Below are 24,474 nucleotides of genomic sequence, written 5' to 3'. Positions count from 1 at the left end.
CTTATAAGCAGATTTTTACAATAAAGCCTGGAATTTCGAAAGGAACGGCGGAAGCAAAGCTGTACGCCTATGTACGAGTATACAACAACATCCATTTGTCCAGAACGCTCCCTGAATCAACCCATCGAACAGAAAATTGATTACGCCAGTCCCAGTTCATCTCAACAACCTCAACCATTCTTACTTCATCTTCCCAGCATCCGGAAGATCTGCAATTCCGTTCCAAGGCCGTCCACGAGTGTTTCCATCAAAAACCCCGTCGCAGAGAAGAAAAAAAAAGGCCTAAACGCGTTCTATTTCACGGTGGCTCGGTTTGACCCAAATCTCTAGTTTATTTCATGCTCCAGCGGCTGTTCCTCTCACCTTCGTTCCTAAAAATAAAACCTCCATTATCGTGTTAACTGGCGATCCGTAATAACACGCCAGTCTGCAAGACGGAAGGCAAAGAGGATGGAAAAGGATGTTGTGCAGAAACGCTGACGTTTCGGATTGGTATCTCGACGTCTTCGGTTCTCGTAGAAGGATTGCTTAATACGCTCGTTTCTCCAAGATGGATGTGTATGTTTATTTGATATAAGGTTTGTACGTCTGACTGGCTGACGTTGACGTAACGATGTATTCGATTCCGTTAGGTTAGAAGTTTGCGACCCAAAAAAATGTTCGTTGGAACAATAAAAAATTCGACCAGAATATCGAAAAAAAAAGTCAGGCATCTTTGAGAATGAAAGAAAAGAAAAAAGTACGATTTCCAAGTGTATATAAATATCAAAAGATATTACTTATCTGGTTGATGTTTCGGCAAATATGTAATATGCCATCCACATAACCATTGTCAAACAGAAGATTTCCACGTTATTGCGTAGGAATCAAAATAGAAAGTAACCCAAGGAGAATGTTCATCATCAAGGAAAAGTAGCGATATACCCTTATTAGGGATCATCAGTACCGCATAACTATACCCAAGATGACAAACAAACGAAATAGCAGGCACCTTATTGAATGCTGGCAGACGCTACTCAGTATGAATTACTGCGGAGCGCCACCCAGCGGAAAAATAACAAATAAAATGTATTTATTGTATTTATTATTGTCTTTGAGAGTTCCTTCATTTATAGGCCCTTGGAGATCAACGTGGACAAGGATGCATTTTTCGCATGTTGATGCGACTGCACGTCTTAATACGAGATTCCTTTGAATTTCAAGGTCCACTTGGATAATTCACGTATGAAATTGAAGTCGAGGAATAATATTCTTTAAAAATTAGCTGGTTCTTCATGGGGTGCTGATGCCAGAACTCTTTGTATGACAGCTTTGGCCTTGGAATTTCTGCTGCTGAATACTGTTGTTCTGTTTGGTTCAATAGTGCTTACATCCATGAAATTAATGCACAGCTTAATGTCTCTATGAGAATTATCAGTGGAACTATTAGATCTACACCTCTACATTGGTTACCACTGCTATCACATATAAAGGGTGTTTTATTTAGAGCTATAGAACTTTAAATTGCAATAAAACAACGATGGATTATTATTCGATTGACATGATTTTCATTTATCCGCAAGATAATCTTGTGGCATTACATTTTAAATATGATTTCTGGCATATGACTGCCACGGCTGGCTCGGATGTAGTCCAATCTGGACGTCCAATTTTCGATGATTTTTTTCAACATTTGTGGCCGTATATCGGCAATAACACGGCGAATGTTGTGTTCCAAATGGTCAAGGGTTTGTGGCTTATCCGCATAGAATGGCATAGATCAATGGCTTTACATAGCCCCACAGAAAGTAGTCTAGCGGTGTTAAATCACAAGATCTTGGAGGCCAATTCACAGGTCCAAAACGTGAAATTAGGCGGTCACCAAACGTGTCTTTCAATAAATCAATTGTGGCACGAGCTGTGTGACATGTTGCGCCGTCTTGTTGGAACCACAGCTCCTGGACATCCTGGACATCAATTCAGGAATGAAAAATTTAGTAATCATGGCTCTATACCGATCACCATTGACTGTAACGTTCTGGCCATCATCGTTTTTGAAGAAGTACGGACCAATGATTCCACCAGCCCATAAAGCGCACCAAACAGTCAGTTTTTCTGGATGTAACGTTGTTTCGACATACACTTGAGGATTAGCTTCACTCCAAATGCGGCAGTTTTGTTTGTTGACGTAGCCATTTATAAACCATGAAAATTACTGAAAAAAAATTTACAGAATAGCTGTAGCCCTGTAACCTGTCACTCAAGGATGAATCAAGATATTTATAATCTGTCTTCTGATATCTTATTATTTCGAAAATAGGAATCGAGGGTCCTTGAAGATTATTTCTTCAAGTCTTATAGTTCTCAAGATGCTTCCAGTGAGCATACAATTTGGGACATCCTTTACTTAAATTCAAAGTTGTAGCTATACAGATAGGAAATCCCAAATAGTATTCCTCCAATGATAAAAAGGTGTATCTCTACCTTTTCCTGGATTCAGGGAAAATTTGATGAGTCATCAGTTTGACTCTTATTATCTCAACGGTATCCTTATCAGTCCTTATCGACAAAATCCATAATTTTTAAGTTTCGGTTTACCCACTTATAGGTGCGTTCAAGTAAATAGACCTTGAAATTCTTTAAAATGAAGGGATAGGTGTGCAGATTTCTGTGGAATAAGATCTGACGAAGTTCATCGAATAGTTGTGTTCAATTTTTAACGTATAAAAATGCATAAGGCAGCATTTCAGCCTGAGAATTTTTAATGTTATCTTCTTAGTATTAGATATGCACAATGTAACATTGATATGAGAAGGAGAGTTAGAAATATCGATCGAAAAAAATCCACCTATTGCATTATTCATTGACGTAAGTAATGAGTAATGCGATATTAAGAAATTAGATAGACAATTTTGTGTTTAAATGACGAATACTTTTTCGAAAGGAATATATGATCCATATAAGAACATACAAAAAAAAATACAAAGTCCTGAACCAAGGCACCTGTTTCTTCCCATTCTCATAGTCTTCATTTTTTATCACCATTATCCAACAGTTTCTCTAGTGCCCTCTTCGGTCGCCACACAACTCCTCGAGCAGACCCTCTAGTGGGGTCCGACCCTGAAGCACCCTCTCTCTACGATAGTCAATAATTTCCAGGTAGCACTTAAACGAAAATCGATATTTTCCCACTGAGCCTATTCAAAGTTGTAACTGTGTACTTTTCTTATGGGAAATACCCAAAGAATTCAATGGGAAAAGGTATCTGTAGGAGCATTCGTTGATAAAAAAGTGTTTTTTTATCAAACCGCAATCATGAGTTGTACGTTTTTAACCTTCACTGGGCAGATTGGTAAAAATAATCAATAGAGCAAATTTTCAATTTTTGTTCATATCTTGAAAATGAAAGTGAATATCGATATGGGGTTTTTTCGTTTCTTGAAAAAAAGAACTCGAAAATTTACAGGATGTCCCAAATTCAATGCTCACTGAAAGCATCTCGAGAACTATAAGACTTATAGGAAAATCTTCAAGAACTCCCAGGTCCTATAAAAAAATTAAGTCAAATACCTCAATGATATTTTTGAAGAACCGATAACGGATGGCTTTTCGACAAATCTGCAGCAAAAAAACTGCGTTGAAAAATATAGTGTGACCCATTGAAGAAACATCAGCTTTCCTGCAAATCTCTAAAACAGTTATTAATTTTTAAGGCCTGATATGAGTACCATATAAACCATAATAATGTTGAAAAAACGTTTCAGAATTTTTCCGGATTTCTCGAACAAAAACCAAGATAAACAAAATATTTCCAATTGTCATTTTTCAGAAAAGTTTATAACTTGATAAATAATGAAGATATCTTTTATATCATTTCTGATATATTGTTATTATGTACAAGGAGATTAGGGATCCAGTAGTCTTTTCATTCTCGAGATACTTTCAGTGAATATCGAATTGTGAAAACCCTGTACCTACTGAAGAAATATAATTTTTGTTCAATAATTTGAGGGATTATTGGGATAGAGAAAAAATACGTCAATCTGAGATTTATCATTTTGGGATTGGTGTTGCGTCAAGTGAATTTCTGGCAAACTTTACGGGCAGTTGAATATTCAGAGAGACGCATTTAGGTCGGAAAACCAACCCCAGCAGGTACAGCGAGGGCTAAAAATAGAACAGGAACATCCTTGGCGCCACATTGGCGCTACATATGGTCATCCTGAAGTCACATCTAAGGGCAAGGAACGAAGACGTGGACCAATCAGGGACCTGGATTGTGCTTTGGTATGCAAAATCCAAAGCGACGCTTAACATCCCCAGGAAATTGGAGTACCATATTCAGTACGCTCGTAGCTGTTACCTTAAGAAATCCGGTGTTTCATTATCCCAATTTAATAGAATTACAGTTGATCGATTCAACCACAAACAATTGGATTATACCTAACTTCGTAAAGATGCAGAACTTCTTATTCTGACCAGTTCCAGACACTTGCACATTATGTGTTGTGCTCTATCGGATTATTTGCGCCCTAAACTACACCAAATTTTATTGAGATCGGATCAGAATCATAGAAGTTAAGGCTTTTGCAAGGATGTGCGGACACACAGACAGACATATACGAAACCAAAGTTGTTCAATATGATACGAAATGCATTTCGCAAGCGAAGATATCGAACCAAGAACTAAAAATTTTTGTCACCCCAAAAGTGATCACAAACTTCCAACATCTTCTGTAGATTCGGAAGCAATAGGTTCTAGCTTAAGTTGAATCCGATTGGAGAGAAAATGCAACGGTTAAAAGCTATCTAGACGTACTATTATCGTGTGCTCTTGCATTGATAGCGCCACTGGGGGCGATATCTAATGAAATAATCCGCGAAATACACTGTGTGAACAGGATCATATGGCTGAATTCATAGGAAATCCTTTCACTTTTTCCTGACAATCTATGATATCGTGCTAAATATAGACAGGAAGTAAACAGAACCCTGTGAATTTTATGTTTTTGTTTATAGTGTTGAGGTCCGTCTATCTAGGCGGGTCTTTGGTGAGATCTTTCCGAGTTATGACCAGAAGAAGCTTTTCAAATTGAAGATATCTCTGGAAAATCATAGATTGTATTGGATAATGAAGAATTTAAAAACACTATGAATTCATACAAATATTTATTTTATTGAGGTACGAGTATTTATTATTATCCTATAAATAGATAGATCTCTCAAAAAACATCGAAATATCAAAAAGATTGCTTCAATTGCTGCAATATTCGACTAAACGTGGTTCAAAATCGAAACTAAACCTAAATTGATATTAATGATCTATATAACGTAGTTCAAGGTTGAAAAAATTCACATTGACATAACATTGACAATATTCCTGAATTAACATCGCTAAATATAGCATATATCAACCTACAGTATTCATTATTTAGCAGTCCACATAACGAAATATGTATACAGGGAGTTCTACAAGATCTATGACAAACTTTCACACACTATAGTTGTGATCTATTTAAACTTTTTTCATTATGAACATTGATCTGATTCATTTTCGTCTAGTAGTTTCAAGAATTTGATATAATTTATTTATGTTGGAGGTTTATTACCTAACAATAATTAATTCTAACTTCAGAGTAATGAACATAGGTGGAGGGAGCATATGTCATTTTCAGCAAATTTTGTCCCCAACATGTACTATAAAATTTGACATAAAGCTCGCGGAAATGAAGAATATCAGTGATACGATATTTCATTCAATTCTCGAGTTGCTCCACAAGGAACGCACTTCCCATACTTAGTGAATCGATGTTTCATATGAAGTCAAAATAAATTGAAATAAATACCTAAATATATCAGAAATTCCGAAAACAAACTTCAAGCGTGCCAAACGACGTGAAACAACCGATGACACTAGGAGAGCAAAAGTTGCCAAACCTTGGATTTCAGCAGGTAGATACAGAAAATAAAAAATATTCTGCTTATAATAAATTCGACAATTAGCTATCGGAATCCAAATAATAAAATTTGCATATTTAAACAGGAATCACTCAAATAAATATATTTCATTCAATATAATATACATTTATAACGATATAGTACAATTGTGTTTTTGAAAATATATCACAATCCATCAACGTAATCTAACCATATTTGGAACATGTAAAAATTGCGTATAGTCCCTCTATGTTTATTACTCTATGATTCTAATCTAACCAACCGATCACTATTATCACTACATATTTCTTAAAATTTCTATCAAATGAGGAATTTCACAGAATTTGAGAGACATTTTGACAGATAGTGATAACAGTGATCGTTTTGGTTAGGTTAATTAATGTTAGGTAATATACCTCCAACATTATAAACGTATGATTCCACCTGAACAACATCATAGTTGAATTTAATCATGATTAAGGTCAAACCCATTGTTTTGGATGTAAATTGAAGATAATAAATGTCCGAAACTTCGACAAAGTTCAACTGAGTTCAATTCACCTTCCCCATTATTGTCCAATATAGCCAACATCCTACTAATATTGTTCGAAATATATGGTATCAGATATCAGCAGAGATGCACCACCACAAGGAAGGAGATAAGTAGCTCAAAATTTCCGGAATAAATGAATGGTCAAAGGAAACTAATGTCATGGCCACCTTGTTAACCAGATCTGAATCCCTTAGTATTTTTTTTTATTATAAAGCTTCTTGTTTATCATCTCATCAACAATTATTTTTTGATAGAATTCAAGGTTCAGCAAACCAGATAGAACAATTTTAATTCTCGAGGAAATTCAATGTTTAAAATTGACTACAACGAAAAATATAATTCTCGAATGATTTTAATTTCTAAACGCAAATGAATCGGACCTTTGTAGTCATGCTCTATAATTATCATAGTTCAGTCATTGCTGAAAAGTCATTATATTGCTTGTAATCAATAAAAATTACGATGAATACTCCAGTGAAATCCTAGGCAAATCAATAATGCATAGGCGTTTCGTAGAATCAATAACTTGTCCAGTTGAGGACACTTTTTATAATTTGATGAGTTGTGGAAGGTTCCATGTCATCATTTGGAAGTTTTATGATAAGAATTTAATTGCTAGTCATTATGTAGGCTTGGAAATGATCACTTGCAGTTTGAATGTTTATATACCTAGAGGCTCATTTTATTCTTTTACGAACCGAGTTTTCGTTTGAGTGAAATCAACTGATTTTTTTGGAAACTAAAGGGTTTTCCAATAAAAGATTCCATTTTTGGATGAAAAAACGAGTACATTTTAAGATAAATCAATGGATGTTTATTTTGCGGCGACTGCGTCCAGCCGAAATTGTTGACACAATACTTAATATAAATGTATCTGCATTAGTGTAACAATGGTCTTTCGTGGTACTTGTGCATACAACTTTCATTCATAGGGTCAGAATCAGAAAGATACAATAGAGAATATCTTTCCGCTACCCTAATTAATGTGGAGGCACCAGGACACTATTGCGCAGGCATACAACTTAGAGAATAAGAAAAGGAAGAAGAAATTAACGGTGTACAATATGATTTTATGTTTGTAACCCAGTTATAAAACTAGAAGTTCAGGAAGCAAGTGACGAGGTGAAGACTAGTTGAGTTAGTAAAATGTTCAAGAATGTTTCCAAGTGCTGTACCCCAATAAAGTTCTCGTTTGTCGTCCATCAGTGTTTTAATTATACCCACGAAAACGTGTTACCCCAAAATATCATTGTACAGAGGAAGGTATACCATTAACAATAGAAAATGATATCAGCCAAATGGCCGCTACGGTTGCAGCACCTGAGCACCATATTCTTTTCATGGAATTTTCCATGACCAATTTGCACATTTGCGGCTGAATGTCCTAGATAACTTCACTAATTCCATATTTGAGGACTAGAATCGATAGTGGAGCATTGTCATAGATTTTATCCTTCGCGTGGCCCCAAATAAAAAAGGCTGAAGGTGTTAAATCACAATATCTCGATGGCCAATTGTGTACAGTTCAACACGTATCACTAACCGTAAAAACAACATTCTCTGTAAACTCCTTCTGAACATAATTTTAACGAGCATGTTCCTCTTCTATCGAAGTCTCTAAAGAATCCATTCCCACTTTCAACCAATCAAACTTATCGGCATACGGATGTTTCCGTATCCGGATCATCCAGAAATAACCGATTCCCCGTTTCGCACAAATAGAACTGTCATAAATGGACTACCGGATCGATATCCTGGTTGAGTGTAGGACTAAATGCTAGACGTCGTCTTGTCTGACCCATTTAGAGAGATATAATTTCATTTCAGCTTCTCCACTTCATCCAACCAATCCTACTCAAGCCCTTTCCTTCCTCTGGGGTTAACCCAGTATGGTGAGGGGTGATTGCCCTCTACTGGAAATAAGTTGAACTAATGGGATTCGCAGTGAGAAATGAGAATCAAAAGTGGGGTATTGTTTTGGCACGAATTCTAAACTATGAGGTGCTGGGTTTTCCATTAGATGATATACCGTGTGGCCAAAATAATGGGTGTTTTTTTCGAGGTATATAACTTTAAGTTGGCATTACTGTTCGAGATGACGACCGATTTAACAGCTGTTAAGTGATTTGTTCTCAGTTTGGTTTGGCAATTCATAGTGAATAGACTCACGCCTGAACAACGCTTGCAAATAGTGCAATTTTATTTCGAAAATAATGGTTCTGTACGGAATACGTATCGCGCACTACGTCCATTAGCGATGAAGCGCACTTCTGTTTGAACGCCTACGTCAACAAACGAAACTGCCGCTTTTGGAGTGGAGCTTATCCTCAAGTGTATGCCGAAACACCGTTACATCCAGAAAAACTGACTGTTTGGTGCACTTTATGGGCTGGTGGAATCATTGGTCAGTACTTCTTCAAAAACGATGATGGCCAGAACTTTACAGTCAATGGTGATCGGTATAGAGTCTATAGAGGCATGATTACTAACTTTTCCATTCCTGAATTGAACAACCAGGAGCTGTGGTTCCAACAAGACGGCGCAACATGTCACACAGCTCGTGCCACAATCGAATTATTGAAAGACATGTTTGGTGACCGCCTAGTTTCACGTTTTGGACCTGTGAATTAGCTTCCAAGATCTTGTGATTTCACACCGCTAGACTACTTTCTGTGAGGCTATGTAAAGTCATTGGTCTATGCGGATAAGCCATAAACCCTTGACCATTTGGAAGACAACATTATTGCCGATATTAGGTCACAAATGTTGGAAAAAGTCATCGAAAATTGGACGTCCAGATTGAACTACATCCGAGCCAGCCGTGGCTGTCATATGCCAGAAATCATATTTAAAATGTAATGCCACAAGATTATCTTGCGGATAAATAAAATTCATGTCAATCGAATAATCCATCGTTGTTTTATTGCAATTCAAAGTTTTATAGCTCTAAAAAAACACCCTTTACCTGAAACAGACTACTTCTTCCTTATTTCAAATAGCACACCCAATATATTATTGCATCATTAGATAGCTTTTTTGGTGATAATTTCAGCAATATGCAATAACTTCATAATATTTAAAATTTAGGTTAATAGGTCTTTTCGTTCGAGAGTTTACATTCGGCCGGCCGGATGGACGTTAAACATCGAATTTAGGACAGGTTTGTCATCATTGACTGGAACTTTATCCTTTCTTCTTCCTCTTCTGTAGCTCTATAGACTTATCCTTTTCCAGCTCAAAATTCAAAATTATAACATTGTGACGTAATCATAGATCGAATTATCTGCCCAACGTCTTAACCCAAAGTTGTTCTGGTTTTTTACTTTTTTTTTTTCACAATATAATGATTAAATTAAAATTAAAAAGTCATCAGCGTGTGCAGGTTCAGCAACTGAATGAATAAGCGATCAGAATATCCTGTCTCCTTCTCAAATATTCTATTTCTTTCAGTGTGATACATCCCTAAAGATAAAACAATATTAAAATTCCTGGAAAGAAGCCTTACTCATCTTTCAATAAATATATACAAATTCCGTCAATCACAACATTACACCACCCATAACAGAAAAATAAAAAATCGCCTGTTTCGTCACTTCCTAGACTATAGACATAAACGTGATGAGTCACACCATTAATGAGAATCACTAGAATAACTTTTTACATTCCTGGATTTCATCGAACCGCTTAAATTGAATCTGGCAACGTCGATTGTTGATCTGCTTATTGCGAGAACAATAACAATTGATTGATGCGGTCCACGGCAGAGAAAAATCTGCCAGTTTCAAGGTTCATTATGAGTTAGTTTGATAATTGTTATTTAATCGCTGCAAATAACAGGTTCAATTTCGGAGCACTTCTTGTCGGTTGTTTTTTGGTTGACATACGTCAAATTATCGGGAACTCAACAAGGATATTATTTTTGATCAAAAATCTGACAATGTTAAATGTCTTCAGAAGACAATTATAATATTTCTTGAACAAGTCCATAAAAAGTTAATTGAATATTAGAAAATATCGCGGTTATTACGGTAAAGAATACAAATTATGTCAATATGTTGAGTTAGATTTCCTCCTTAGTATACTTCTATAAAGGGTATTCTAACGGGTGTTTTTTTTCGAGGTATATAACTTTAACACTTTTTAACATTACTGTTCAAGATGAAGACCGATTTAACAGCTGCTAAGTGATTTATTCTCAGTTTGGTTTGGCAATTCATCATGAATAGACTCACGCCTGAACAACGCTTGCAAATAGTGCAATACGTATCGCGCACTATGTCCATTTTATTTTGTTAAGCGATGAAGCGCACTTCTGGTTGAATGGCTACGTCAACAAACAAAACTGCCGCATTTGGAGTGAAGCTAATCCTTGGTGAAGCTCATCACCAAACACCGTTACATCCAGAAAAACTGACTGTTTGGTGCGCTTTATGGGCTTGTGAAATCATTGGTCCGTACTTCTTCAAAAATGATGATGGCCAGAACGTTACAGTCAATGGTGATCGGTATAGAGCCATGATTACTAACTTTTTCATTCCTGAATTGAACAACCATGATGTCCAGGAGCTGTGGTTCCAACAAGACGGCGCAACATGTCACACAGCTCGTGCCACAATCGATATATTGAAAGACACGTTTGGTGACCGCCTAATTTCACGTTTTGGACCTGTGAATTGGCCTCCAAGATCTTGTGAATTAACACCGCTAGACTACTTTCTGTGGGGCTATGTAAAGTCATTGGTCTATGCGGATAAGCCACAAACCCTTGACCATTTGGAAGACAAAATTCGCCGTGTTATTGCCTTAGTACGGCCACAAATGTTGGAAAAAGTCATCGAAAATTGGACGTCCAGATTGGACTACATCCGAGCCAGCCGTGGCGGTCATATGCCCGAAATCATATTTAAAATGTAATGCTACAAGATTATCTTGTGGATAAATAGAATTCATGTCAATTGAATAATCCATCGTTGTTTTATTGCGATTTAAAGTTTTATAGCTCTAAGAAAACACACTTTCTATAAAAGTTATAATTTTGTAAGATACTAGGTAATATTGAACCATCCTATGAAATTTGCGGTGTTTTCATTTGACACAGAAGCCCCTTAAAAGATTAAGAAGGTACAAATAATCTTCAAAATTGAGCACACTTGAGGTTGTATTCCTCTGTTTGGGTAATAAACTCCAGTTGTGGCCAAGAAATGAGGTCAGCGGTGTCAAGTGCATCGAGTCTTCCATAGTGGCTGGAAGAGGGAGTGTCTAATTAATGAATATATAGCTACTCATTAAGTGAGAGTGTAAGATAACGTTAATTTGGATGGATACTACCACTCCTGTAGGAATATCCGGTTACGCTATTTTTAGAATCTTACTCGGAGAGTTTTTCGGTATATTTCGATTTCAAATTAAGAAAAATTGCTGTAAGGGTTCACATGATAATCAAACCTTCTGATATCAACATAAGTTAGTCAATTTTGAATAAACTCAAACTTGCAGAAACAATATCGATAGAAACAATGATGTATAGTACATAATAACTGACTGAATATGCGCGATGAAGGACCACCCTTTCGGGAACGAGAAAAAGACTGTATCGGGTTTACGTGTATATTTTGCTTGGTTACAAGGTTTACAACTGTGGTGGTGCGGCGCGTAGTTACTTAACGAGAGCGTGTTGATGACTTGAAGGTCTGGACGAGAAGGAAGGACTCTCTCAGTACTCTCGTACTAAGGGTGTAATTGTTGAGACAGAGGGGGTTTGCCACGTTGCCACGTTGAGCACAGTGGTGCCACATCTAATAATCATGTTTGACCACGGTATAAATTCTATACACCGTGGCTTGACTGTACACTGATTTCATACATTTCAAACGAGTATAGTGTCCTTCAAACCCTTATTTTACAATGAAAAGATAGATCTCTGCTTGATCGTATCTAAAATTTTGGAGAAATAAGATTGGATACTACAATGAATCAAAAGTGTATAAAAGTTCAATGAACAAGTTCAATGTAGTGATGAATTCAGTTACCATTTTTCAGCCGATGAACAGAAATATTGAGACCATGAAAATTTGTTCATCGTATTGATGAATTTTTTCATTGGATCAAAGAACAACATTCATTGAACCAATGAACTGTTCATTATTACAATGAACGTTTCTGAATTTGGTGTTAATCGATGAAATATTCATTGGAACTTATTCATTAGATGTATATACAGGGTGAGTCTGGCTTATACATATATACCTCAGGAATCTTCGGTTGAAATATATGTACAAGCCAAATACTCACCCTGTATATTTTTAAGAAAATTTCGGATCATGAAGTATTTATAAACAAAAATTATTCAACAACTTTTATTACTTCACCTCATTAAGTACGTGGCACTAACATCCTGTGCAACATGCAAAATTCAGTGGAATCTTAAATCTAACGGATTTATTCGGAGACACCGAAATTATTTGAAAGAGAATCTAAATGCCCAATGAATGATCTTCACGAACTTTCGCTTGTTTTACTTTTCTCAAATCGATTTCCAAAATTCAGCTGTTAGTCTAAACCATAGACAAAGTAGCTGATAAAGAAGTCTCCCACACATTACAAAGTATCGTATTCCTATAACATTTTATTCACACGTCACCTTGTTTTACTATTCTGCATTTCAGGCCAGCCAACATCAAAATATAAGCCCGCATCCATATCAGTAAAACGTTCTTATCGATGTCAAGAATTGATAATCTCAATTAGCATAATAACGTATTTAATTTCTTGGGTTGTTGAACCTGCTCCTATACATCTGACGACAAACGCGGGGTGTATGTCATGAGGGAGTGATGACGTCAGCCGGTTTCCATTCCTGAAATGAAATCAATTTTTCACGCGTTTTCATGACATGCGCCACGCTGTTTATCAAGTAGAGGGCCAACCTGGATGAATTGAATTCGCATTGTGTTATTACGTCAATTCGCGTTGAGGAAAAGAGCCATTTGAAGTATCACGGTATTTTGGCGCTTTTGTTTCAGGAATACCAATGGTTTCAATGCTTGATGAATGAAATAAAACAGAATAATTTCCGCAAATAATTCAATATTAACAACAATTGGTTCGCTAACATTTTGGCTTTTTCAACAGCCCTCTATCGGACGGCTGTCACTTTTGAAGCTGTCATCTTTGACAAGTTGACATTTGACAAGTAAAAACTACGCCATTACTCAAATTGGAACGATAGATGCTTCATCAACGCAATGAAAATGTTGAATTTCACTACAAAAATGGTGAACAGTTTACAGTCACAGTGCAACCCGTCCAGCAGAGAGTACTAACGTTACCAAACTGATACCTATCAGAAGCGGAACTAAAGGGTGTTATTTCGAGGTATATAACTTTAAGTTGGCATTACTGTTCGAGACGGCGACCGATTTAACAGCTATCAAGTGATTTATTCTCAGTTTAGTTTGGCAATTCATTGACTCAATTCAATAGACTCGTGCCTGAACAACGCTTGCAAATATTGCAATTTCATTTCGAAAATAATGGTTCTGTGCGGAATACGTATCGCGCACTACCTCCATTTTATTTTGTTTAGCGATGAAGCGCACTTCTGGTTGAATGGCTACGTCAACAAACAAAACTGCCGCATTTGGAGTGAAGCTAATCCTCAAGTGTATGTCGAAACACCGTTACATTCAGAAAAACTGACTGTTTGGTGCGCTTTATGGGCTGGTGGAATCATTGGTCCGTACTTCTTCAAAAACGATGATGGCCAGAACGTTACAGTCAATGGTGATCGGTATAGAGCCATGATTACTAACTTTTTGATTTCTGAATTGAACAACCATGATGTCCAGGAGCTGTGGTTCCAACAAGACGGCGCAAAATGTCACACAGCTCGTGCCACAATCGATTTATTGAACGACACGTTTGGTGACCGCCTAATTTCACGTTTTGGACCTGTGAATTGGCCTCCAAGATCTTGAGATTTAACACCGCTAGACTACTTTCTTTGAGGCTATGTAAAGTCATTGATCTATGTGGATAAGCTACAAACCCTTGACCATTTGGAAGACAACATTCGCCGTGTAATTGCCGATATACGGCCACAAATGTTGGAAAAAGTCATCGAAAATTGGACGTCCAGATTGGACTACATCCGAGCCAGCCGCGGCGGTCATATGCCAGAAATCATATTTAAAATGTAATGCCACAAGATTATCTTGCGGATAAATAAAATTCATGTCAATCGAATAATCCATTGTTGCTTTATTGCAATTTAAAGTTCTATAGCTCTAAAAAAAACACCCTTTACTTTCGCTATCGATCTTTCTGCTGAACGCGCCCATTGTCTCAAACATCAACATTTTCAGCACAAAATTGTGATTAGTTCTCCATAAATGTCATAGGCCATCCCGGTGAATCACCCTGTATTAATGAAAAAAAATGGAGAGATAATAGAATCAAATTGTCGGGGTTTTGATTTTTGTTTTTTATTTGGTAACCGGCACCCCTTCAGTGGGGGCATTTTCAACGCCACTGAGAACCCCTCGTAAGTTTCCAAATTATAATCAACTTCCAAACGGCTGAAAAACTTCATTCGTTCCATGCGAAAATGAAGATAACGCAACGCCGAACTCCGCCAACTAAAGGACTCCACACAACAAAGCGCTTCTCCGTCATGAACACATGACGTGGTAATTAGACGCCTCTTCCACACGCTGATTGGCCTGATGTCATCGTCGAGCTGCTCCTCGAGCCATTAAAGGCTTCAAAGTGGTCCATAATTCATCCGGTTCTTTTGTTCGATTCCCGAACACGAGTCGGTGCTTATGGGACGTATAAAAGCCGATTCCCAGAAAATACATCCTGGGATTTTCCTATAGCGACTGTTTCGACTGGTTGGCAGTGAAATATTGTTCGGGGAGAGTGCCCTCTGTTATTTATGGAGATATGGTCGGACACCTCCCGAAGGAAGGATTGAGGTCGAGGGGGATTTTTCAACACGTGGGAGGATAATCTGTTGAAGAGTTATGGTTGAGAAGGTCGTGAGTTGCTTCGAGGTTGATTGAAGGTCTTTCTGACTAGGGTAATCGGATTTGGACAATTGAATGGGAGGGAAAATTGGTAGGGTTTGGTCCCTAACTCCAAGTATTCGAAATTTGGGAAAGAAGCTGTAACAATTGAATTTCTTTACAAAAATCGTTATATCTGCTAAAATATTAGTCACAGACCCCTCAATTGAAAACGTTTTTTGAAGATCGAGCTATGATCTAAAACATGATGAGGTTTTAAGTCCATATCTTGCCTCCTGGAGAAATGACAGTCTCAATAAAATTAAAGAATTTTTTTTTCCAAAATTGGTCTGCCGCGGTATAGCGGACCTGAATAGGCGGCATTCACCGTCCGCACGATGCCGCGATGTGCAGCTCTGATTAGGCGGCAATCACCCGGCTGCACCGATGACCTCGTAACACGCATAAGTTTCGTTCCTCCGTCACTGGGCAGGGAGTCATGTGGCGGCTTCTCATAAAGCTCCACATAGCAACAATAAACACAGCACTCGGTGGCCTAGAGGTTAAGAGTGTAGACTCACTCACCGAGATGCGAGAAGGTGCCGAGTTCGAGTCCCGGCGGCTCCCGATAATAATAAATTCCCCAAGCGTCTGTGACACGGCACGCACAAATATACCAAAGTCACACTGATGAGTCCGGTGTGTGTGCCAGGGACGAAACGCATAAGTAGGCATATGTTAAATCGAACAGAACTCCTAATTCAATTCTTTTATCCAGGATTTAGATCTAGAGTCCTAGAAGATTAATAGAAACAGAATTTCCATAAAATTTCTGTGAATGCCATTTATTTCAGAGGCTGAGATATGTATAGGTATCTCATCACCTACTGAAGTTTTGTTCTGATCAATCCCTAACCTTTCAGGCAACGACCTTTGAAGGTCACCAAATAAGAGAATTTCTATGGAAACCCTGACATTTCGTGTATGCAGCAGCAATATAGATTAGTAACATCAAGTGTTCTAATGCTAATAGCCTTCGTGGAAAATTTGATTTCGCAGAACATAATACCTAAAGTCTTGACCTAGGAAAGGGTTAGGTAGATAAACACTCCACAAACAATTTAATGGGTTTTCACAGATAATGGCTAGAAACTTTGCGTAGAGGGCTTTTGAAGATACTGGATAGATCTCTGTTAACCTAAGGCACTCAAAGCTGTTATCGGGATGAGTAGGAACATGTAGTAATTAAATTTAGCTAACGGTGCATATTATAAAATAGAGTAGTTTGTTACCGTGTGATAAATCATAAGTATTGAATAGAATAAACAAAACTACCTTCATTACTTCTTCAATTCCAAGATGACAAGCTACGTTGGGTTATGAAGAATGTTCTCTGATTATTAATATAGGGTGTTTTTTTTCGAGGTCTATAACTTTAAGTTGGCATTACTGTTCAAGATGGCGACCGATTTAACAGCTGTCAGGTGATTTATTCTAAGTTTGGTTTGGCAATGCATCATGAATAGACTCACGCCTGAACAACACTTGCAAATAGTGCAATTTCATTTCGAAAATAATGGTTCTGTGCGGAATACGTATCGCGCACTACGTCCATTTTAGTTTGTTTAGCGATGAAGCGCACTTCCGGTTGAATGGCTACGTCAACAAACAAAACTGCCGCATTTGGAGTGAAGCTAATTCTCAAGTGTATGTCGAAACACCGTTACATCCAGAAAAACTGACTGTTTGGTGCGCTTTATGGACTGGTAGAATCATTGGTCCGTACTTCTTCAAAAACGATGATGGCCAGAACGGTACAGTCAATGGTGATCGGTATACAGCCATGATTACTAACTTTTCCATTCCTGAATTGAACAACCATGATGTCCAGGAGCTGTGGTTCCAACAAGACGGCACAACATGTCACACAGCTCGTGCCATAATCGATTTATTGAAAGACACGTTTGGTGACCGCCTAATTTCACGTTTTGGACCTGTGAATTGGCCTCCAAGATCTTGTGATTTAACACCGCTAGACTACTTTCTGAGGGGCTATGTGAGGTCATTGGTCTATGCGGATAAGCCACAAACCCTTGACCATTTGGAAGACAACATTCGCCGTGTTATTGCCGATATACGGCCACAAATGTTGGAAAAAGTCATCGAAAATTGGACGTCCAGATTGGACTACATCCGAGCCAGCCGTGACGGTCATACGCCAGAAATCATATTTAAAATGTAGTGCAACAAGATTATCTTGCCGATAAATAAAATTCATGTCAATCGAATGATCCATCGTTGCTTTATTGCAATTTAAAGTTCTATAGCTCTAAAAAAACACCCTTCATTCCTTATATTTTACTTTTTTCAAGAAAACAGATAGGCATCTTAGAGTATTCAACCAAATTCTCCATCGATTGAAACAAAATTCAATTAACCAACGTAGGCTTTGGTCGTAATGGGGCAAAGCATATTTTAACTTTATGAAATAATTTGTAAGGGCTTTGAACGCAGATGAATTCTGCCGTGGTTACTTATAATACGTAATTTCCTGAAATTATGTTGGCAAAATTGAAAACGGGTCTATTCGATGTTGCTTTGATGAAACAGCTCAATAAGAATCCGGACGTCAACGTGTTGTGCTTATTTATTAGTGGGATATAGATTGTTCTTAGAAAGTCTAGAGACAAATTAATTCATAATTGAAAATTTGGGACAAAAGCTTTCTTAATAAGAACAGAAACATTGCCAACTAAGAGAATATCGAAAAGAAGAGGGCACTACAATAAAGGACAAGACATATGCTCAATAGTAACACAAGAGCAAGATGTTTAAGATGTTATTGTGTAAGGGATTACATTGCACCTCGACCTTAAGGCCTCAAGGTCAATTATTTCAACCATGAGTGGGATTTTCACGACAGCTCATCTTTCAGTTTCACCTCCGTACCTTGGATGGCTTCTTGTAAGGTACATCCTCACTTCCAAAAGGTTCTTGTCCAAGTAATTTATTTGTACTGGCTGCTGTGACAATTCTCCTCTCCACATAATATGCAATCGTCAGTTTCTATTTTGTCTATAGTTACTTTTTCAGGAGTTAATGTCTGCTTGAAGCAATGTCCTTCAAGGAAGCCAGTGAAGAGGTTTAGCGTTGCATGTTCTTTCTGAGGTTCAGATATTTTGTTTATATTAAACCACTAAAGTTTCAAAGGAACTTTTTGGAGTTATCCATCTCTGAAAGACTGCGCCAGAAAGTTTCTGTTTCAAGTTTCTCTTCCTCTCGAAATTCGTTCTTATAGGTGCATTTACCTTTACCACAAAAAGCTTTCAGGCCACTAGAATGGGTTTGTGCCTCCTTTCTAGTCAGTATATTTGTTTGATTTCCGAGTTAACTATACAGATTATATACAGGCTTAAAATGCCTTATTCTTTCCTTATTCATTGCTATTCTTTCGGCACTCCTTCATCAACTTTGAAAATTACATGACAGCTCGGTGTTTTAATAGTAGCTTGACTGAAAGTATGGATTTTATGTCATATTTTCTATAGTTTCTTTCTAGGTCCATTTCCGCATATTTTCTGATTTCTGATTTGCCTCAGAATAACTTGAGCCTAAAGATAGTAAGCCATAGAACAGAGGAAGTTCTATAGGGATTCTAAAAGAAATTATCCAATTCGAAATGGTAATTATGGCAACCCATGTATTAATAATAATAATAATAATAATTTGGTCTTTATTTCAAATCAAATTCAGCATTGTGATAGTGAAGTGAAACAGTGTCAAAAAATCGAAAACAATTATTTATCTCATGTAACTTGTCATATTATATGCTTCCAGATTCAACAAAAATCTAAATATTTTCCTCTTGAATCCTTTGACATCCTCTGTTAGTTTTATGTTCTCAGGCAATGAATTGAACATCTTCAAGCATCTGTATTCTACTTGTCGTTGGCTTGTTGTTAGATTGAACTTGGGATATATATAATCTAAACCTCTGGTCTTATGGAATGCTTTCTTATTCTCATATATTATAGCTAGACATTCATATGTCATTTGTGTTCAGTAAGATATGCCATTCAATCATGGAAAAATACACACTTCAATAACGTTAAGAAACTGTTATTTTATCAAAATCAGTGTTCAGTTGTGAATACTGAGAGAAATTTCAGAGGAATTCATGGCCAACATTATTTAAATGTTGTTACCATAACCAATTTGAATAGTGAAATTCTTATTCGAAAACCTTTCAGAAAAAGTACAGATAGAAGAACTAGTCAATTGCTTCGTTCTATGACACGAAAGCAAGTCAAAAACAGTAAAAGAATCTATAACTTTGAAAATTATCCATATCTCTACCAAGAGATTCTCAAATCAGTCAGAGAGCCCAAATTCTCTGTATAGAAAATCTGATGAATAACTTTTGATGTTTATGAAGTTTCTCACGAGTAATTGATTTAGATTTAACCAATATAGGTGAATCTTGTCAACTAACATACGCTAGATTGATTAAATATATTTATTTATTATTTTCAAAGAAAATCTCTCAATGGTGCTCAAATAAACTTCGCAAGTCAACTCTCTTACTAATAACTACAGTAAATATTCTTATCTTGTCTTTCAAATAGGGAAAATTTCGACTTTATAACCGATTTGAATGATGAATCATCAAGTCCCTTTTTTATCCAATAATTTTGTCCCTCAAATATTCGAGTAAATCGATAAACAACAATACATCAACACGTGTCAACAACAATACTGCATTTCGAGTAAATGTTGCCATAGAAACACCAGTAAACACTACTAATCGCCAGATTCTAACAAGGTTAATAAGGATTGGATTGGGCGATCACATTTTGCCCGATGTGAACTAAAACAAAAAGCCCATGGAACAAAACTCATGCAACGGTAGAGAAAACGTCTTTGAATCATTGTTAAACAGGCTGTCTACCTAAAATTAGGAATGAATAAACAAAACTTGAATTCTGTCTCGTACAAAAGCTTCTTCTAGAAACTATATTGGATAGTTTTCAGTTCGACTGGTTGCAAAAAAAAATATTTGAAGTTTCTCAGTTTATAAAGAAATCCAAACTTGTATCGTTGTGTGTCAACCTAGCTATGTATTGCTCATCCAAGAAACTATTAAAAACACTTGTCAAATTGCGAGAAAGTATTAAACATAAAGCAAAAAAGAAAAATACCCTAAACATACAATATTCCCAATCTCAAACGTGAAAGGCAATGTGAAAATACTCACAATTTCCCAGAAAACTCTACTGAACGTCGAACCCCAAATTCCTAGTTTAGCCTGATGTGATAATCCCGGATTTTTTCCTCAGCAGCGAACTAAGAGAACGTTTCGAAAACCGCACTAGGTCTTGCCCAATTGTTGAATGCCAGTAGCTTCGAAAAGATGACGCCGCCTAAGCTCTGGTAGAGTTCGACTGAGTCACGATTTCCACCGCTTTTCCGAGGGAAAACTGGCGCCAGCGCCCGAGAAATCCTGTTTCGGTGTTATTCCACTGACCCTCGAAGATGGGATTTTATTGCGAGGGATACTGTTTCTTGTTAAAGGAGGAAGCGTCTAGTTGAGCTCATAATTGCTTATTTTTTAACTTCTTGGATTTTCCGATTTATTTTTTAGTTCTAGACGAGAAAACTTGCAAAAGATACTGCAAATTCACACAACGGTGCATATTTTCCTTCAGTTCGAAGAAAAATTTCATTTACAACCTAATATGTTTGCATGTTGTGCAAGCTACTTGGCTACATAAAAAATGAGGTTATGCTGTTGATAAAATTAAGAGGAATATTGGAAAATTCATCATTTCGAAACTAATGGAACTTGAACTTACAGGTAAAAATATTGTATTCAGTGCAATCATAGTAAAAACGCTCAAAATTGCCTCATTCGGTGAAGTCGAATTCAGAAAAAATTAATTTTTCAAAACTCGATATCTTGGTTGTGTTCAAATTTTCGCCTTTAAAGGCCGGGTATATTTATTAGGTTTACAATTTTGATTCCGCCGTTTTGCAATAAATGGCTGTAGCCATAAGTGATAGTCGAAATGAATATATCGTAGATGTCATACAATAAGCTTAGGTATTTCTGAACATAACGCAATCGAAATATTAGTAAATTTGTGTATGCATCATTAAGTTATTCTCGATTAAAGATGTCAGCCTACGAGCCAAATTCTTGTCATTTGTGGGAGGTTTTAATTTTCTGCTTTAATATCGAGAAATCTGCTGCTGAGGCTCATCGAATGCTCTCAAATACCTATGGTGAGGCCGTTATTAGTGAAGAAACGAGCCGAGAACGTCGAAGACGTTCTTGAAGATGCAGAATTGGAAGCATTACTTGATCAAGACTCGTGTCGAACGCAACAAGCATTAGCAGGAACATTGGGAGTGACGCAACAAGCCATTTCAAAATGTATGACTTGGGAATGATTTAGAAACAAGGTGCCGTACGAGTTGAAGCCGGGAGATGTTGAACGTCGTTTGTTTGCTTGTAAATAGATGCTTGCAAGGCAAGGACGAAAGGGATTTCTGCATCGCATTGTGACTGGAGGTGAAGAATAGGTTCATAACGATAATTCCAAGCGCATTAAAACATGGGGCTATCCCGGCCATCTTTCCACGTTGACAGCCAAATCGAATATTCGCGGTTCCAACGTCATGCTCAGTATTTGGTGGGACCAGCTTGGCGGAGAGTATTATGAGTTGTTAAAACCGACTGAAACAATCACAAGCGATCGTTATCGAACGCAATTAATGCGTTTGAGTCGAGCATTGAAAGACAAACGGCCGCAATACAACGAGAGACATGATAAAGTGATTTAACAGCATGACAATGTTGCGAAAGTGGTCAAGACATACTTGGAAACGTTGAAATGGGAAGTCCTACTCCACCCGCCGTATTCTTCAGACGTTGCTCCCTCGTACTATCATTTGATTCGACCAATGGCACACGGCCTGGCTGACCAGCACTTACGGTTTTATGAAGAAGTCTAAAATTGGATCGATTCGTGGATCGCTTCAAAAGATGGCCAGTTTTTTCAACGCGGAATTCGTACGCTTCCCGCAAGATGGGAGAAAGTAGAGGCCAGCGATGGACAATAATTTGAATCATAGATGTACAACCAGTTTTTTACAATAAAGCCTTGAATTTCAGAAAAAAACAGCGGAAGCAAAATTGTACGACTATGTTCAAGACATTATACACGCATTTTAAATTTTTAACGGTTATAAAAGCAAAGAAGATGTTCAAAATGATCAATATTGTTTTCGTTATAAGCTGTTTTGAGACACACTGAAATAACTTTAGCCATTTAGGAATTAGTTAAGAATGAACAAGTTTTCGCAACTTCAACACCTTATGTCTCACAATTAGTGATAGATAGGACTAATATTTTTAGGAAATTTTATCACATATTCATTATCAGTATCATTTAGTTAGGTAAACCTACTCGTGGAGACCCTGTATATAACCTAATTGTGATTCTAAAACTCTAATATCATTTGAAATATTCAATTTTGAATGTTCAGAAATAAAAAGGTATATCAATAAAAAAGTTTTGAAACCAATTACCAGTATTTTCCAAAAAAACAAGATAGCTGGTCTGAGCAATCAATCATTTCCAATCTAACTCCCAAAACAACAAGCAATATCAATAAATCCACCATCCCGACCAGCCAGACATACTGACCCAAATCCTTTTTGCCAAAGCTGGAGATGAATCTATCCATGGCGTCCTCAACCGAATTCTAAGGGTGCGTTGCTCTCGATTGTTCGATGTAAGGGGTGAGAAGGCGCCGCCACGACGCTCTCACAGTTATTAAAATTATTGACCCACGGCATTCCGTGCCGAATACAAGTTTCGCACAAAAAACATAATGTTTTGACCTGAATGTCTCCCTTTCTGGGAATTGAAAAGATTGGAGACAGTGAGACGAAGGATTTTGTGTAAAATATGTCTGTTCAGTACCAGGAAAATATGAGCGGTTCATTTCATTAATTTTCAAACATAAAAATTCAGGTTGTTACAATTTTTTGGATAATAACGGGTGTTTTTTTTTTCGAGGTATATAACTTTAAGTTGGCATTACTGTACAAGATGGCGACCGATTTAACAGATGTCAAGTGATTTATTCGCAGTTTGGTTTGGCAATTCATCATGAATAGACTCACGCCTGAACAACGCTTGCAAATAGTGCAATTTTATTTCGAAAATAATGGTTCTGTGCGGAATAAGTATCGCGCACTACGTCTATTTTATTTTGTTTAGCGATGAAGAGCACTTCTGGTTGGATGGCTACGTCAACAAACAAAAATTGCCGCATTTGGAGTGAAGCTAAACCTCAAGTGTATATCGAAACACCGTTACATCCAGAAAAACTGACTGTTTAGTGCGCTTCATGGGCTGGTGGAATCATTGGTCCGTACTTCTTCAGAAACGATGATGGCCACAACATTACCGTCAATGGTGATCGGTATAGAGCCATGATTACTCACTTTTTCATTCCTGAATTGAACAACCATGATGTCCAGGAGCTGTGGTTCCAACAAGACGGCGCAACATGTCACACAGCTCGTGCCACAATCGATTTATTGAAAGACACGTTTGGTGACCGCCTAATTTCACGTTTTGGACCTGTGAATTGGCCTCCAAGATCTTGTGATTTAACACCGCTAGACTACTTTCTGTGGGGCTATGTAAAGTCATGGGTCTATGCGGATAAGCCACAAACCCTTGACCATTTGGAAGACAACATTCGCCGTGTTATTGCCGATATACGGCCACAAATGTTGGAAAAAGTCATTGAAAATTGGACGTCCAGATTGGACTACATCCGAGCCAGCCGTGGCGGTCATATGCCAGAAATCATATTTAAAATGTAATGCCACAAGATTATCTTGCGGATAAATAAAATTCATGTCAATCGAATAATCCATCGTTGTTTTATTGCAATTTGATGTTCTATAGCTCTAAAAAAATA

General features: G+C 37.3%; 1 protein-coding gene across 1 annotated transcript in view; it reads right to left on the bottom strand.

The window, feature by feature from the left end:
• Window positions 1-20,887, bottom strand: part of LOC123688563 (fatty acid 2-hydroxylase) — a 46,067-nt gene extending 25,180 nt beyond the window's left edge. Inside the window, exon 1 of the mRNA XM_045627148.1 lies at window positions 20,729-20,887. The gene's annotated coding sequence lies outside the window, so the exon portion shown is untranslated. The remainder of the gene's footprint in view (window positions 1-20,728) is intronic.
• Window positions 20,888-24,474: the final 3,587 nt, after the last annotated feature.

This window comes from Harmonia axyridis, chromosome 1, assembly GCF_914767665.1.
Source record: "Harmonia axyridis chromosome 1, icHarAxyr1.1, whole genome shotgun sequence".
NCBI classification, from domain to species: domain Eukaryota; kingdom Metazoa; phylum Arthropoda; class Insecta; order Coleoptera; family Coccinellidae; genus Harmonia; species Harmonia axyridis.
The sequence above is the reverse complement of the archived record's forward strand: the minus strand, read 5'-3'. Positions and strand labels throughout refer to the sequence as shown.